At 38.9% G+C, this 16,825-nt stretch overlaps 1 protein-coding gene across 14 annotated transcripts in view; it reads right to left on the bottom strand.

Moving 5' to 3' along the window:
• fam118b (family with sequence similarity 118 member B) overlaps positions 1-16,825 on the bottom strand; it is a 46,218-nt gene that overhangs the window by 27,453 nt on the left and 1,940 nt on the right. The window contains exon 1 of one of the 14 annotated variants that reach the window (XM_031905001.1): positions 2,846-2,865. The exons of 12 other annotated variants lie outside the window; for them this stretch is intronic. The gene's annotated coding sequence lies outside the window, so the exon portion shown is untranslated. Of the gene's footprint in view, positions 1-2,424; positions 2,570-2,845; positions 2,866-16,825 lie in introns of those variants that run through there. One more of the 14 variants, XM_012966435.2, reaches the window with a different exon arrangement.

The raw sequence follows: 16,825 nt of genomic DNA, 5'->3' as shown, positions 1-16,825 counted from the left end.
GTCAAATGTGGCCTCCAAAACAACTTAACATACCTATAATAAATGGACACAAATTAACAATAAACTTTGAAAAAAAAAAAAAAAAGTCAACATTAAATAATGTCAATAGGATTGTTTTGTTACCATTTTTAAAAATTAGAATTATTTGCTTAAAATGGAATCTATGGGAAACAGCCTTCCTGTAATTCTAAGCTTTTTGTATAACAGGTTTTTGGATAATGGAGGCCATATACATAAAGATCCGCTCGCCTATGAGTGGGCAATATCGGGAGAATTTAGGCTAATTATAACAACTGCAATAGGCGCAGACGGTTCGGGGACCGCATCAACGAATCTTAACAGATCCCATAGCTGTTCCGAAAAAAGTAACTATATCAATCAGCGTCTTTCAAAAACTCTTACAAGAAATATAATACCCTGAAGTGAAAGAATCTCACTGACAACAATAAAGAGGACAAATATATATGTAGCCAACAATGTACACAATGTACATACTGTAGCAATATGTGTTAGATTTAGCCACTAGAGGTCTCACTCCTTTTAGACCTGGGTACAAGTTAGCTGCAGAGAGTGTGTTCAGCAGTAATGGATTCTGTTAGAATCATCTAATAAAGTTTGATCCTAAGATTGTGTCACCTTGATTTGGCAACCTATCTGAACAAAATGATTGCAAAATGATGCAAGTGCTTTGTGGCGTTATTGAAGGCTAAAACAAACAGTCTCCTCCCTTCCTGGTCTGCATTGTTATGGATAAGCAGAAAGTGATAAATGCAAAAGGCAGTTCTTTTCCTCATCTTACTAAAAGAACAGCACATACCATAGCACTATTTACATTCATAGTTTAGGCATTTTGACTGATCTGTAAACAATTTATTTTGATACTATAAAATAAAATTTAACATTAATACAAATGCAAAAAATATGTGCCATCACTAAAAAAAGTTATAGTTACTGTCCATTTGAGAGTTACAGTGAAATATATGGGTACAGGTATGGGACCTATTATCCAGAATTATTTATTTCCATAATTTTAACACTAATTAAATTCAATAGGGTTGTTTTGCCTTTAATAAGGATTAATTATATCTTAGTTTGGATCAAGTACAAGATAATGTTTTATTATTAGAGAGAAAAAGAAAATCATTTTTAAAAATTGCAATTATTTGCTTATAGAGGAGTCTATGGGAGATGGCCTTTCCGTAATTCAGAGCTTTCTGGATAATGGGTTTACAATTAACGGATCCCATACCTGTATGCAAAATAATGCATTTTCCTTAACAACTGACAGTAACATTTGTGTAGGCAGCTATTTTCAATTCATTTCACCTTCTTTACGTTGCCCTTTCTGATCAAAGGTGGCAAATGAAAAAACTAGGAAGATACAGCTGCAAATCAGATTAGTTTTACTTCCTGTGTAACATAAGGTTGTTAATAATATAGTTAATATGTAAAATTGTTAATTCACTTTAATTGTTGGTGTATCTCTAATTTATGTGTAATGGGGCTTACTTCTGTAGAGGTGTAATGTGTAGTATGTTCTTTTGTTGCATGTTTTTCTTCTTGTCATTCACCATGAAATCCAATATGCAGTATTTATATTTAAATACATAATACAGGTATGGGACCCGTTATCCAGAATGCTCTGGACCAAGGGTATTCTGGATAAGGGGTCTTTCCATAATTTGGATCTCCATACCTTAAGTATACTAAAAAACAATAAAAACATTAATTAAACCCAATAGGATTGTTTTACATCCAATAAGGATTATTTATATCTTAGTTGGGATCAAGTACAAAGTACTGTTTTATTACTACAGAGAAAAAGGAAATCAGTTATAAAATTCTGAATTATTTGATTAAAATGGAGTTTATGGCAGACGGGCTTTCCATAATTCGGAGCTTTCTGCATAACGGGTTTCCAGATAAGGGATCCCATACCTGTATAATTTCTCCTGAAAAATAACCGGACAAGAACAGGCCAGCCTAAAACACACTAAAATTAATTTAAAGGTGAATTTCCCCTTTAAGGCATTTTACTCAAGTACAGTTGGAATGACAAATCACATAAGGATCCCACAATTCACATCAGCAGTAAGAAACTGTATGGCACTAAATTTGTAGGATACAATAATATTGTGTGATACCACAGCACCACTTTTGTACCAAAATTCTCTTTTCCAGTGACAGCAGAGAATGCATAGATTAACCACATGGCAGCTTTAATTAGACATAGTAATCTACACACAGTAACTATCCCCAGACAACCCCTACACATACTGTTTCTTACATGCACAACAGGCTAATCCTGACAGAAAAGATTCAGCAATGTCCAAAGCAAAAGTAATGTTTAAATAAGGAAAGGTACAATTTTGAATAACAAATATTTTGAAAACAGAAAAATCTGAAATAAGAAAAATGACTTACTTAAGTGAACTGACGTGGTACAAAGCATATAATAAAGGAGAATTATTTACAGCACCTTACAGATCTGTCCTCTCTGAAAGGTTCTAAAAAAAACAGCCTGGGAGACAATCCAGCTCTTTCCAGCTCTGATAAGTCACAACACAGTTATATCTAGGAAAGCAATGTAAACAAAGCTAAAGCCTTATTGCACGGCTAGCCCTCATTTTAAGATGTGACAAACAATGTTAACAAGAATGTGCATGTTCTTAGCTGATGTTCAACCAGGGCTGCCTGTGATAGATTAAAAGCATGACTACTTTGGGCTCCTATACAGGAGCTTCTACTGAGGTAGGAAAGTCAGCCATGGATTATTAAAATTAGTAAATGGAAAAACAATACATTTACAAGTACATTTACATTTACGTCACTGACGTTCACTGACCATGAACTTAGAAAACGTAATTTTCCCAACAAGGGAGTGTTAGGCAGATTTCCTTGCAGGGAAGATGTTGAGGCCAGATAAGTTAGGAAAACTACGGGATGATTCAGATGATGAGGTGCTGTCTTTTGGTGCTCTACAGCTGACAGCAAAAGACTGCGGAGACTTGTTCCCTCCCTTACCGACCTACTCCCCCCAATGCAAACGCTTGACACAGGATGAAGTACACTGACACCAAGATTTTTTGTGGGTAGGGTTCGGCCACAGCTTTATTAAAGAGATACAACCAAAATATAGTCCTCGCCATGTATTTCAAAACTTTTCCAAATTCACAAGAAACTTAATTGTTATTATAACGGATGCCGGCCACTGCAAACGCAGTGGGCATGTGGAAAACACCAAACCAACCTGACTTAAAATGGCCAAGGACTATCCCCGCCTTTGCTGTGACATCATACAATTTTTAAATCATATAACAGATCTACATACCCTCTATGTTTTTTTTTATTTTTTTTATTTAACATAACCTGAAAAGCAAAACATGAACATGCGAATTAAGCAACATAACTGGCCTACTGGTTCGCTATCTCTATGCGCTTAAATAGGGCGGGGGGGGAGGGAGATGGTCCTACATGCTGCAGCTGCTGCCAGTGAGTGAGACCCTGCAGTGAGATCAGTGGAACAAAAGGAGGGAGGGGGAGCAGTGGGAGTGTGCTATTCTTTCCCGCCCGTAACAGGAACCGTTAACCCCTTGAGTACTGGAGGGAATTTTGGCCCTTATGCTATCTCCTCAGTCCCTCGGCGCTTTCCTTAGTCGCTTCAGCGCTGTCCACAATTGCTTGTAATACAGAAAAAGGTCTGCCATACCACACATCCTCTTTTGCTTTTCATTTTGGCTCTATTTTATACAGCACTGAAAATACCATCAGCATGAATTATTACAGATACATTTGCATACGTTTTCAATCCCTTAATCATTTCTGTCCATTCAAATGTTAATTCTACCCCACAGTTAAGCAATTCTGTTTCTATAAAGGGCCAATAAATCTTAAGTACAATGCTGATCCAACCTTAAAAATTAGTAACTTTTTTCAAAGTCCCTTAAGCCTGTTTTTTTTTTTTTTAAAGGTTTTTATTTAGCATTTTACAAACAAAAGAATAAAAATAAAACAGATAAAAAAGTTTGGCACTATCATCAGAAATAGGTAAGTCACTTAAATCATATACTTAGTGACTGTTGTTTGAGGTAGAAAAAAAAAAAAACACAGCAAACACTATCAAATGTTAGGGTCAGAATGGCTGAATGAAGGCATCCTGACGGGTTTCGGTCAAACAAAGATTGATATGTTTTATTGACAACAGATCCAGTGGCCTATCCCATCAGATTTTAGTCTTTTAGTACTAATAAATAGGCGTTGCTGATGGTACCTTTAGGCCGAAGACACACGGTGGCGATTAGCTGCTGTGACGCAATTGTACTTGCACGCTGCGTAGGCGATTTCGGCAAATCGCCGAAGTTGCCTCGCCTGCGCAGCGTGTGCCATCCCACCGGCGACTTACATTTTCGCCAGTGGGATGGCAGTTCGGGGAGATTAGTCGCCCGCGAACAGGGAGATTTGTCGCGGGTGACTAATCTCCCCGTGTGCCAGAGCCCTAAGGGCAAAGACACGCTGAGCTACTTAGTAGAAGCTACTTGTCATGGCTACTAATTGGTAGAATATTATCCTGCCGTAGACAATACTGAGAACTGCCTCTGCAAGACATTTGAGTAGGAGGCTGCCAGACAGTATGCCTTCTAAGTTGTGTCCTTATGCACAAGCCAAGCCCTTTAGAACAGCAGAAAAATATTTGTAATCATCTAGTTACAGATGCCACAAGCATTAAAGGCCTCAAAGTAAAAGGCTCCCATTTAAGTAATAAAGCCAGGGCAAAAAAAAAAATGCCGGTAACATGGCCAATTAATCTTATAATGCAGGGATGCCCAACCTTTCTTACTCGTGAGCCACAATCAAATGTAAAAAGACTTGGAGAGCAACACAAGCATCATAAAAGTTCATGAAGCAGCCAAATAAGGGTTAAGATGTTGCTCACGAGCTACTGGTTGTGGATCACTGCTATAATGTATGGAACTGCAGGCTACTGCTGATACAGGTCCTATCTATTCACGTCCCCCAGCTGGGTTTGACCTACATGCGGTCATGATATAAAACAGAAACCCACCCATTTTCAACCCCAAGCATTACATCTGACTTGCATTTTGCCTATACTTCAGGCTTCATGGGAGTTCTAGCTCATCCCTTTTAAAAATAACACCTTTAAAATAGATAACCCAGAACAAGCTATTGTACATTATAGGAAAGATTTATTATAGATATTGGCAACATGGTTTTGCTTTCAAAAAGGATTAATTATATCTTAGTTGGGATCAGTTATAAGGTACTGTTTTATTACTACAGAGAAAAAGCAAATCAGTTTTAAAATTCTGAACCATTTGATTAAAATAGAGTCTATGGGAGATGGGTTTTCTGTAATTCGGAGCTTTCTGGATAACTGGTTTCTGGATAACTGATCCCATACCTGTATGTATATATATTTATGTTACTATTCTCTTGAACATTTATCTGGCTGTTAGGGCCCCAAGGAACCTAGAAACCAAGCACCCGTATGATTGAGAAACTACAAGATAAATAAAGGAAAGTCTGAAAAGAAGATTGCAGTTACAACTGCAAACATACACTGAGCATTACTATCTATAGAATGCTTAAGTTACTTATAAGATGAACTTTATACTTTTAAACTATATTATGTTCTGTATGTCTGCCATTATGCAATACAAAGCTCAGACAGGTACCTGATTAGTTTTATACACCAATCCCAGCGCTTCACCAAAATATTTCTTTCATAAAATGCATGTTCATAATGTCTATTAAACCTTTTAAGTGTTGCTAGGTGATTTTTCCTAACAGCTGGGAGCAGAATGGGAAACGTAGTACAGCAGGTGGCAGTCAGGTCCAAAGAATGTATAGTCTGTGGCGATAAGTGTTTAAATCACTACATAGCTTTCGCGGTGGTATATGTATAGATGCATACTAACAGGAGGGGGGACTTGAAATGTTTTAAATCTTTAAAAAGTCCAAAAATATTTTAAAATACATGTTATAATAATGGATGTAATATACGGTGTGACAATGTGAGGAAAACAAATAGAACACATGCTGGTTATAAAGAGCAAAAAACAGCTGATTAAACAAGCAGTAAAATTTTATCACCAGAAGTTCACACCTGGTAAAGCTAAACAAAAGTGCCTTCCTTAGGGGCTGATTTACTTACCCACGAACGGGTCGAAATGAGTCCGATTGCGTTTTTTCGTAATGATCGTTATTTTGCGATTTTTTCGTATTTTTTGCGATTTTTTCGGCTTCTTTACGAATTTTTCGTTACCAATACGATTTTTGATTTTTCGTAGCCATTACGAAAGTTGCGTAAAATCTGGTGATTTTTCGTAGCGTTAAAACTTGCGCAAAAAGTTGCGCTTTTTTCGTAGTGTTAAAACTTACGCGAAACTTTGCACCTTTTAAGTTTTAACGCTACGAAAAATGCGCAACTTTTCGCGTAAGTTTTAACGCTACGAAAAATGCGCAACTTTTTACGCAACTTTCGTAATGGCTACGAAAAACTCGTAAAGAAGCCGAAAAAATCGCAACAAATACGAAAAAGTCGCAAAATGTTCGTTTTCAAGTCGGAACTTTTCCAATTCGGGTCGGATTCGTGGGTTAGTAAATCAGCCCCTTAGTGTGTACTAAAAGGACCTTTCCTCTCATATGCATTCTGGCTCAACAGGGATAAGTATATGAACTGATACAAGTCTATCACCAATTTAAACACATATACAAAAATGTTAATTATGAGCCCCTATATTCAATTAAAAAGAAACTATACAGTGTTGCTTGAACATCTGTGAATCCTACTAAATTTCCAGTAATTCTGCAGAAATATAATCTAAGCCAGTGCCACAGAGGGAAGATTCGCGAGCTGCAAATAAATGCCTGCACTTTCTTGCATGTGCCCCTGACGAAGGCCCCTGGTTGTAAGAGCTGAAATGTGTTGGGTTTTTGTATATGTACCATTAATAAGTTATGAAAATTTTTTATTTAGGAATGCCCTGTTCTTTGCATTAATTAGTAACTAATGTGGACGCTATCACCTGATAGTGTCCACATTAGTTACTAATTAATCCTACAGGGAGCACCCGGGATCCCTGAGCTTAGCTTTAGGCTCATGCCACACGTGACGTAGGGCTGATTTTTTCGGCAAGCGGAAAAATGCTTGCCGAAAATTCAGTCCTACGCCTGCTACTTGTGCCTGCACCCGAATGAATGGAATACGTTCGGGTGCAGGCACATGTAGCCGATATACGCATGAAAACGCGAGAGAATGCAAAGTCTCGAGCGTATTCCATTCATTTCGGTGCAGGCACAAGTAGCAGGCGTAGGGCTGAATTTTCGGCAAGCGTTTTTCCGCTTGCCGAAAAAATCAGCCCTACGCCACGTGTGGCATCAACCTTAGAGTGCCACACTAACACCTATATATTGCCGATAAATGCAGGCTGAGAAGCCGCCCTACAAAGATTTTTGCTTATCTATTTAGTGATCCAAATGTTTGTGCATGGCAAAAGTATGTAAACCTTTCATTTCAGTACCGGATATAAATTAATCAGACATTGATATACGTATCATAAATCATCAATTAGTTTCCATATTCCTATGTACCTTTAACCCCTTTAGATTGTAAGATTGTGAGTAGGGCCCTCTTATACGATTGTTACTCTGTATATCCTTGTTTGTTAAATTATTGTAAGATCCCAGTTTGTTAGAAATGAATGTAAAGCGCTGCGTAATTTAATATATATAAATGATAATGATGATGAAAACTAGAATTGTTTGATGCACATTGAAAAGTATGTTGTTGATTAATAAATATATCTATACATAATACTTAGTGCAAATTAAGCAAAAATAAGCAAGAGTTTCTTTAAAGCAGCATAAAATAAAATGGCAGAATTGAACTATTTGACACTGGGCAATTTCTCTTGCATTTGATACACAGTGGATATGTATGTATACCTATGCCCAGGATGGTAAGTGTTAATTGCTCACAGTCTCTCCTAATGGTCTACATCAAGACCATTAAATCTGAAAGCAGAAAATAAGAGAACAAAGGGAACACACAGATCAATTACCATTCACTGAGTCAGCACACTCAATGCAAGTGTAAATTAATCTTGGTCCACTTTCCCTCCAGTCAGCACATTGGTCCTGTTGGAAATGTGGCATGGGTCCTAATATTTTCATGCTGGGGACTTAGAAAGCTTCCCTCATGTTGCGGATACAACAAGGGGCAGTATACACCTTTATATAAAATGAGTTTAATGAAAAGAGCATATGCTGAACATACTTTGTGCTTAGTGTTTAAACTAAAAACAGATTATTCTGTTTGTTATTTCTTGAGCTAAACAGGCAAACACAGAAACTATTTTCGGTTTTCAACTTCTTCATTCTTTTGAGATAGTTAAGCAGATTACCAGTAAACAAACCCCCTGCATAATGGACATTTGCTTATCTGTAAGCCACAACAGGAGATAGGGGTGTTTGGGGGTCTAGTTAAACTAACTCTTCCAATAACCGCCAAAATACAAGCCTAAATTACTAAGCCTCAATACAAATCAAATGATTTTCTGTATTAAAATAATAGGCAGAACACATTCTCAGCTTTATTTATTTTGTTTATGTAACAAAGTTACAAACAAAGCTGCCATTTTAGCTTGGTCTCAGTAAGGTTAAGAACCCACGGAGCAGTTGTGCTCTGAAAAGGCTTTCCATCTGCAACAATAGAAGTTGCTGGTGGAAAGTCCTTTGCATTGCTTCGGTAAATCTGAAGTCACACAAAATTTCCTCCTGCAGACAACTTCACGCAAGTTTGGAGAACAAAGCAATGCAAAAGGCTTTCCACCTGCGACTCCTATTGTTGCCAGTGGAAAGCTGTTTTGGAGCAATTTGTTGCCCGTGACAGTAGAGATCAGAACCATGTGACCTGAATCCTAAATGGGTAACCATAGGTTTGATTCACTAAAGTGCGATAACCCTTATCGCATGCTTTTTGCGTTAAAATTGACACTCAAAAAAGCGTGCGATTCGCTAAAGTATTATCGCATGTGTTAAGTCACATATTGCGTGCCTTAAATAGCGTGAAACCGCATGTGTTAATTTTACTGCATTGCGTTAATTCTAGCGCAGAAATAATACTAACGCATGATTCACAAACACTTAGACGCACTAAATATCGCATTAGTCTATGCGAAAATTAACACCTACTTGAGGCAGGCGGTAATTATAGAAAAGTAATGTTCATGAGCTTTTGGCAATACAAAAAGGACTTTGCAGTGGGATTTATTCAAGTATGTGTTGGCCCTAGAGTGATGTAGCCTCCAGTTTGCAGGGAAATGGTCATTTTCAAAAAAAGTAGTTTACGAACGTAATGCTGTGTATGGCTAATATGGTGTGCGCGCGAAAAGTAGCGCATGTGCGTTAATTAGCGCATGCGACAAGTAGCACGCTGCGTTAATTATCATGCGCTGCATCAAATACTGCGAAAATAGTCTTCACGACTTAAATAACGCAAATATCCTTTTAGTGAATCATGCGTTAAAATGCGAAAAATTAGACGCGATTACATTTTTAACGCATGCTATAAATAGCGCTTGTTTTAACGCACTTTAGTGAATCAGCCCTCATGTCTTTCTAGTCCTAAGTACCAAACAGCAATGCTTTTCCTGAAAAATTATGAAAATTCTAAAATAATCGCCTAAAAGCATCCACTTTCAAGCATTATATCACCCACATAACATTAGGTACCAAGAAAAACATATGAAAGCCAAGGGTCCACGAAACAGCTTGATGCCCATTGTGCACAGGATTACCAAAGTATCTGGCATTTAGAGACCCCAAAAGGAAGTTAGTGCATACAAAATGCCCCGGAGATCTCTACTGTGGGGTAAAAACACAAAAAGAATGGTTGACTCCCCCCCCCAAAACCATATATTTTTGGAAAGTACACATTCTGGTGAATTCAAAATGGTCACTCTTGTCTTTCTACTCCAAACTACAGAGTCGCAATGCTTTCACAAAATTGGAGGTTTTGATGAAATACCTGAAAATTGCACCAAACCTTCCACTTTCAAGCACTTTATCTCCCACATATTATTAGGTACCAAGAAAAAAACATCCTAAATATGAAAGCCAATGGCCTACTGAACAGTTTGATGCCCATTGTGCATAGGATTACCAAAGTATCTGGTATTTAGAGACCCCAAATATAAGCTCCCGGCATGTATTTTATGTGCCATAGGACCCCCTAACAGTATAGAGACCCTAGAAAACCACACATTCTGACAAAAACAAAAATAGGTAAATCATCTTTCTCCTGCAAACTACCAAACTACAAAGTTATGCTAAACAACGGTTTTTATGAAATTTCTGAAAACCGTCACAAAACTTGCATTTTGCCCCATCATGTACCCCCACATTTTGTAATGTATCAACATAAAACATACTAAATATGAATGCCAGGGGTCTACTGAACAGTTTGATGCCCAGTGGGCATAGATTTACCAAACAATAATGACGTACAGAGGCAAAAAATGCCTAATAACAATTTTATTTATTTTTTTTATGACGTACAGAGGCACCCAAATAAATAGTGCATATGAATTTTCACATCTGACCCTCTGGCTGGTGCAATTTTTAAACCCAGTGTGTGTTTTATGTGCCATAAGACCCCCTAACAGTATGGAGACCCTAGAAACCATATATTTTCCAAAAGTACACATTCTGACAAAACAAAAATGGGTAAATACATATTTCTAAACATAGTGGATTTTATGAAATTTCTGAAAATTGTCACAAAGCTTGGATTTTGCCCCATTATGTACCCCACATTTTGTAACATATCAACATAAAACACTCAAAATACAAACATCAGGGGTCTACTGAACAGTTTGATGCCCAATATGCATAGATTTACCAAAATATGTGGTGTACAGAGGCACCCAAATTGATATATAGCAGACAATATTTCCATGGGCAATGACAAGTAACAAAGAACAATGCAAAATGCAATAAAATCGCTAAAATCCGAACAAAATCACTAAAATCAATGTTTTTTTTTTTCGCCTAGTGAAATCTGCAGTTTGAGTATTTTGGCTTGGGCAAATTAGTGTAACGGAAAAAATCAAGCGAACACCACCTATGCATAACTGAAAATGCAATAAACTGGCTAAAAATGCAATAAAATGACCTTTAAAAGCACCCAATAAAAAATTATCAGTCCTGCCCGATAAAAGAGGCATCCAATATCCAAGGCTTTTACTGATATTGGTCACCTCGTCTTTTACCATACATGCACAGAATAGTGTACAAAACTTTGTTTTGTATGATAATATTGGTGCGTGTATGGCCACCTTAACATTTGTGCTGCACCTGCTGGTAGCTCAGATTTTCTCAGAGAGAAGGGGGTGCGAGGTACCAACTGAGCAGACTCATGATGTGCCCTGAAGAATTTTTCTGAGAGAAGGAAGCCTGATACTGAAGAGCATGTGTACACAAAAAAGTAAAAAAAATGCTGTGTTTCTTTTGATAGAGAACTCAGAGCAGTTTTTCTGTGAGTGCTTATGGCTGTATTTACATAGACCTTTCTGATAAAGCTTACTTAGTTTCAACCTTTCAGCTGGCTATACACAAAAAATTTCTCTCCCTAACAACCAATTTCAGTGTGATCCGACAAATCTGTCAAATTATCTAGCGATTTGTGATATGACATTGGTCAGAAAAATCAATTGGGCAGGTTTGAAAATTTTTGGCATTAACAAAGAATTTTCCCAATTGTCCAATTGTTTGCAGGACCAAACAGGTTATTTTCCTAGCTTCAACTAGACAATATCGCTTGCAATGGTCAGTTTGATGGGCAAATCATACTTTTAAACACATTTTTCAGAATAATCTTGGTCCTACGATAACAAAACGGTCTTCTAAAAATCTTAATGTGTTTGGCCAGCTTGCGGCTAATGTCCCATTAAGAGATTAGTTGCCGAAGATAAATCTCTGCTACCATGGGCGACTAATCTCTCTCAGCAACAAAGGAATTGCTGGTAGAAAGGCTTACGCAAGCTTTGGCTTTTCTAAGTTGAGCAAAGTTGCCTGCAGGAGGAATCCCAACACGCTACATTCCATCTGCCTTCGGTGCTTACATGCACCTGTGTAAGTACAACCCAATAAAGAAGAATGCGCTGCGTTTCTTCTTGCACTTCCCTTCAGTGGACGCAGCTGAGCGCAGGAAGAAACACTTGTCAGTACCAGCCCTAATTATAACCTATCAGGTGATAACTACAAACATCCACCCGTCAAGTCACCCACAAAACTGAGTAATCTATTAATAGCCAACTAACCACCAACAGGGCAGAGCTACTTTATGACCACTGATTTCCCCAATACTACTTTTATGTAACTTTGCATATCCCCACCTTTCTTCAGGGTGCATAGGTCAGATTTTACCAGCTGATTAGAGAAAAGCTTGAGATAAAGCAGCTTGGGGATAAATAGAATCCTGAGTGTTTTACCTGTCATACAACTGCTTTAAAGGAGAAGGAAAGGCAAGTACAAGCTGTTAATGCGCTATTAGCAAGTAACATCTGTGTAATCTTGCAGTATAACTGGGGTTGATGCAGATGCAGATTCAAACCTGGGTATTTACTGAGACCTGTGTATCAGTATTGTTTGCAGGACCAAACATGAGTTAATCTCAGCTGCAGGCATACCTTCAGTTGTATCAATAGTGCCCTTAAGTCTCCCCATATTTCACCTGTTCAGATGATCAGAAGCCAAACAGGAAGAAAAAAAAGTTCCCATAATGCCTCACTCCTGCACCGAGACCAAGACCAAGTGTACGTGCTCAGTTTGTAAGACTATGGGGCCGATTCATTAAAACACGAGTTCGAATCCCGAATGGGAAAAATTCGGATTGGATACCATAATTTCTGAAGATCGCAAATATCACGAAAATGCTTATGAAAAATCGTATTAGTCACGATAATATTGTATTGGCGATCCGAAAGTCGCGAAATTTTCGTACGTTTTACCTTTCTTTCTTCTTTAAATAAGCCATAAAGCCAGGAGAACCATATAAACTGACTTTAGAAATACAAATACCCAGGTTTGTCTCTGCATCAACCCCAGTTATACTGCAAGATTACACAGATGTTATTAATAGCACATTAAAGGAGAAGGAAAGGCTAACTCACTTGGGGTGCCAAAATGTTAGGCACCCCCAAGTGACTTTAATCACTTACCTTTTACCCTGGGCTGGTGCCCCTGTTAGGAGAAAACAGCACAAGCCCGGGGTACCTGTAGCGATGCGCTTCCTCCTTCCACCTGCGTTTCGCTAAGACTAACACAATAGGCGCATGCGCAGTAGAGTGAAAAGCCGACTTCTCTGTTAAAGTTCAGCTTTCTCATTCTACTGCGCATGTGCGCGCGAGCAAAGCAGGAAGGAGGAAGCTCTGCGGCTACCCCCCGGGCTGGTGGGTTTTCTCTCCGAACAGGGGCACCAGCCCGGGGTGAAAGGTAGGCGATTTAAGTCACTTGGGGGTGCCTAACACTTTGGCACCCCAAGTGAGTTTTCCTTTCCTTCGCCTTTAACAGCTTGTACTTGCATCACAATCGGTTAAATGGCACAAAAATTGTGCTCCTTCGTTCAGTACAATGGTTGCTTCTTTTCAGGGTGAAATCTCCAAATAATTCTTAATTTATTCAATTTGCGCTACTCCTCCTACAGTTTTATGGGTACAAAACCCAAACTCTATACACTTCTTCACCCTATAATGGAGCAGGTTGCTTGTGCTTTTTAAAGAGATCCGGCCCCCCGTCTTTTTGTGGCACCGCTCCGAACACCCCAATTTTCCTATGGACTTTGACTGGGAAGATCTTCAAACTGATGCCACTCTTACAGCTTTAAAGCTACACCCCCCAAACTTGAATCACATACTCATGGGGTCAGCCTGAACGAAAATATGATGATTGCTGGATGCCCAAAAGTGGGCAGAGCTGTGAACAGCCAATCAGATTTTGCCTATTGACTTTCAATGGTGAAATTCAACCTGCTGCCAGTCTCACAGTATTAACCCCAAACTTTTCTCAGTTGGTCACTAGGGGACTGCAGTTTTAGTTTTTAAAGGGATGGAGACACCAACAGCCAATCAAATTTCACCTAATGATTTTTATTGGTTTGATGCCAGGGTTCCCAAACTTTGCACAGTGTGTCACTGGGTGATTAGGTTAGAAAAAGTGGGCGGGGCTGCCTATAACATTTCTTTCATGCAGCCATTCTCAGATGTTTAATGTCAGGGTCCCCAAACTTGGCACAGTTTGTCACTGGGTGACTATGTTCCAAGTTTAGAAAAGTTGGCGGGGCCACCAACAACCAATTCAAACTACTGAATATTTTTAGTTTAAATTTAAAATGCTGCCTTTCTCTCACTATTTATGTCAGGGTTTCCTCCCATTAATTAAATTTCATTGGTTTATATTCATGCCATTATTTAAGTATTAATTCCAGAGTTAATCACTGGGTATTTGCTGTTCAAAATTAGAAAAAGTGGGTGGAGCCACCAACAGCCAATCACATTTCACCTATTTACTTTCAATGGTGAAATGTAAAATGCTGTCAGTCTCACAATTTTTATGCCTAAGTCTGCAAACTTTGCAAAGTTGGTCACTGGGGTTGGGCCACTAACAGCCAATCAGATTTTATCCATTGACTTTTATTGGTTTAAATGTAAAATGCTGCCATTCTCACACTATTTATTCCAGGGTGCCCACTGTTTGTCAGTGGGTGACTTCGAATCAAGGTTAGAAAAAGTGGGCACACCCACCAACCACCAATCACGATTTACCTATTGACTTTTATTGGTTTAAATTTAAACTGCTGCTGTTCTTTAACTATTAATCCTAGGGTCCCTAAACTTTGCAGAGTTAGTCACTCGATAACTGCAGTTCCAGGTTAGTAAAAAGGGGGCTGCCATTCAGACACTATTCAGGGTCCCAAAACTTTGCACAGTGGTTTTGACTCTATAACTGTGGTATTTCTGTGTTAGAAAAAGAGGGCAGGGCCAACAAAAGATCAGATTTCATTCAGTGACTTCACGTTTTTCAACCTAGCATGAAGTCTGTTCTCAAACTTCCCTTTCTAGTTAAGATATGTATTTTATTAGGCCCAATAAACCTTTGTGGGGAGGCCTAAAAATAGGCACAAACTAGGGTATAGCAGCAGGAAACAAGACCATCGGAAGGAATATTCAGCTGTGTAAGTGGAAAGATTTATCCGGCTAGGTTTAACATTGCAAGCAGATTACATGATATGAAAAAGGATTGCCTCCATGTAAATGTTGTAAAAAAGTCAGTCTGTGTGTAATAAACCTAAAATTTATTTTGACAATCTGCAAATAATAAATTATATGTAACTGTTAATTGTTGTTGCTGTACATTTTGTTAGACGAAATGTTTCAACTTCAGAAATATGTGTTTATTTTAATATGAACAACTATGTATGTTACTATGTGTGTTACCTGGGCGTGGTAAGGTTTATTTGTCACTGTACCATATAGCATTATGTCAAGCTTTAAAAGCCATGTATCAAGAAAACAGATTTACAGTCCTTGGATTTTAAAATACAAATCCCACTGCCATCTGACAGCATCAAAGCAATATTTTAGACGTTTTTAGTCAAACAATATCTATTGGGTTGGCTATAAGGAATAACCTTGACATTTTATACAGTATATTAACATACCTCCCAACATTTGAAAAATGAAAAGAGGGACAAAAAGATTTGGCGTGCGCAGCGCGGCAATTTTTTTTGACCACGCCCACTTTTGTGGCCCCAATTACCACACACCATTTTAAAAAAAAATACTCCTTTTATATAGATGAAATGGCGGGATCAGACGCAAATGTGCTATACCCTCATACTGTACTACCTAAGGAAAACAATATAGCAACTCCTACATATAAAATACAAATATAGAGAGAAGGCAGTCAGTTATAAGTGAGTTATAACTATGTATCAGCTTTGCCCCCCATACACAGTAGCCCCCCATACACAGGTGCCCCCCCATACACAGTAGCCCCCCCACACACAGTAACCCCCCCATACACAGTAACCCCCCCTCCCTAAACACCCCCGCTCCTATCATGGCTCCCTGTGAGTACCTGGCTGCCCCCAAAGCGAGTCCTTCGGCTCCACCCCTTGCACTGGCTGGCCCCTCCCACACAGACACAAGATGCCCGAGTCCTCAGTACAAGATGAAGGAGGTGGAAAACCAAGTGCCTGAACCCCCCTTCTCCCCAGGGGGCGCTGTTTCCACTTTCCCCAAGTGCTCCCCCAGTGAGGCGGACGCTGTCTGTGCCTTATTATCCCTTTCGGGGACCTGCCCCCCACGTTCTGGGCAGTAATGGGGCCCCAGAGACTGAGGACTTCCCCCCCCCGTGGGGCTGTTAAAGTTTATTTTTATATTTTTATAACTCTGAAGTTTCCCTTTGTGTCAGTTGGAACAGTTTTTGTGTTTTTTTACTTTCTATTAAAGCCAATGAGAATGCAGTTTGGCCCCGCAGCCTTAATGCTTCCCCCTTGGGGCCCCAGGAATGCGGCTCGGAACATGGCATAATGGCTTAGCTTTGCCTTTAAAACTGTTTGCCCCATTCTCAGGTGTGAGTGTGCAGCGGGGGCCCCTTTGTCCCCCAGTTTATAATGAACTCCATTCCCATGTTTAGTATGACCACATATCTATCTCCAGATACAGAGAACAGCCTTCCAGCAGGGGCGGTAGGTCTCATACACACTAAGTGATATCATGTATCATCCCATATAGATTGTAAG

Source organism: Xenopus tropicalis, chromosome 7 (genome assembly GCF_000004195.4).
Source record: "Xenopus tropicalis strain Nigerian chromosome 7, UCB_Xtro_10.0, whole genome shotgun sequence".
Lineage (NCBI taxonomy): Eukaryota > Metazoa > Chordata > Amphibia > Anura > Pipidae > Xenopus > Xenopus tropicalis.
This window is presented reverse-complemented; position numbering and strand designations above follow the sequence as displayed.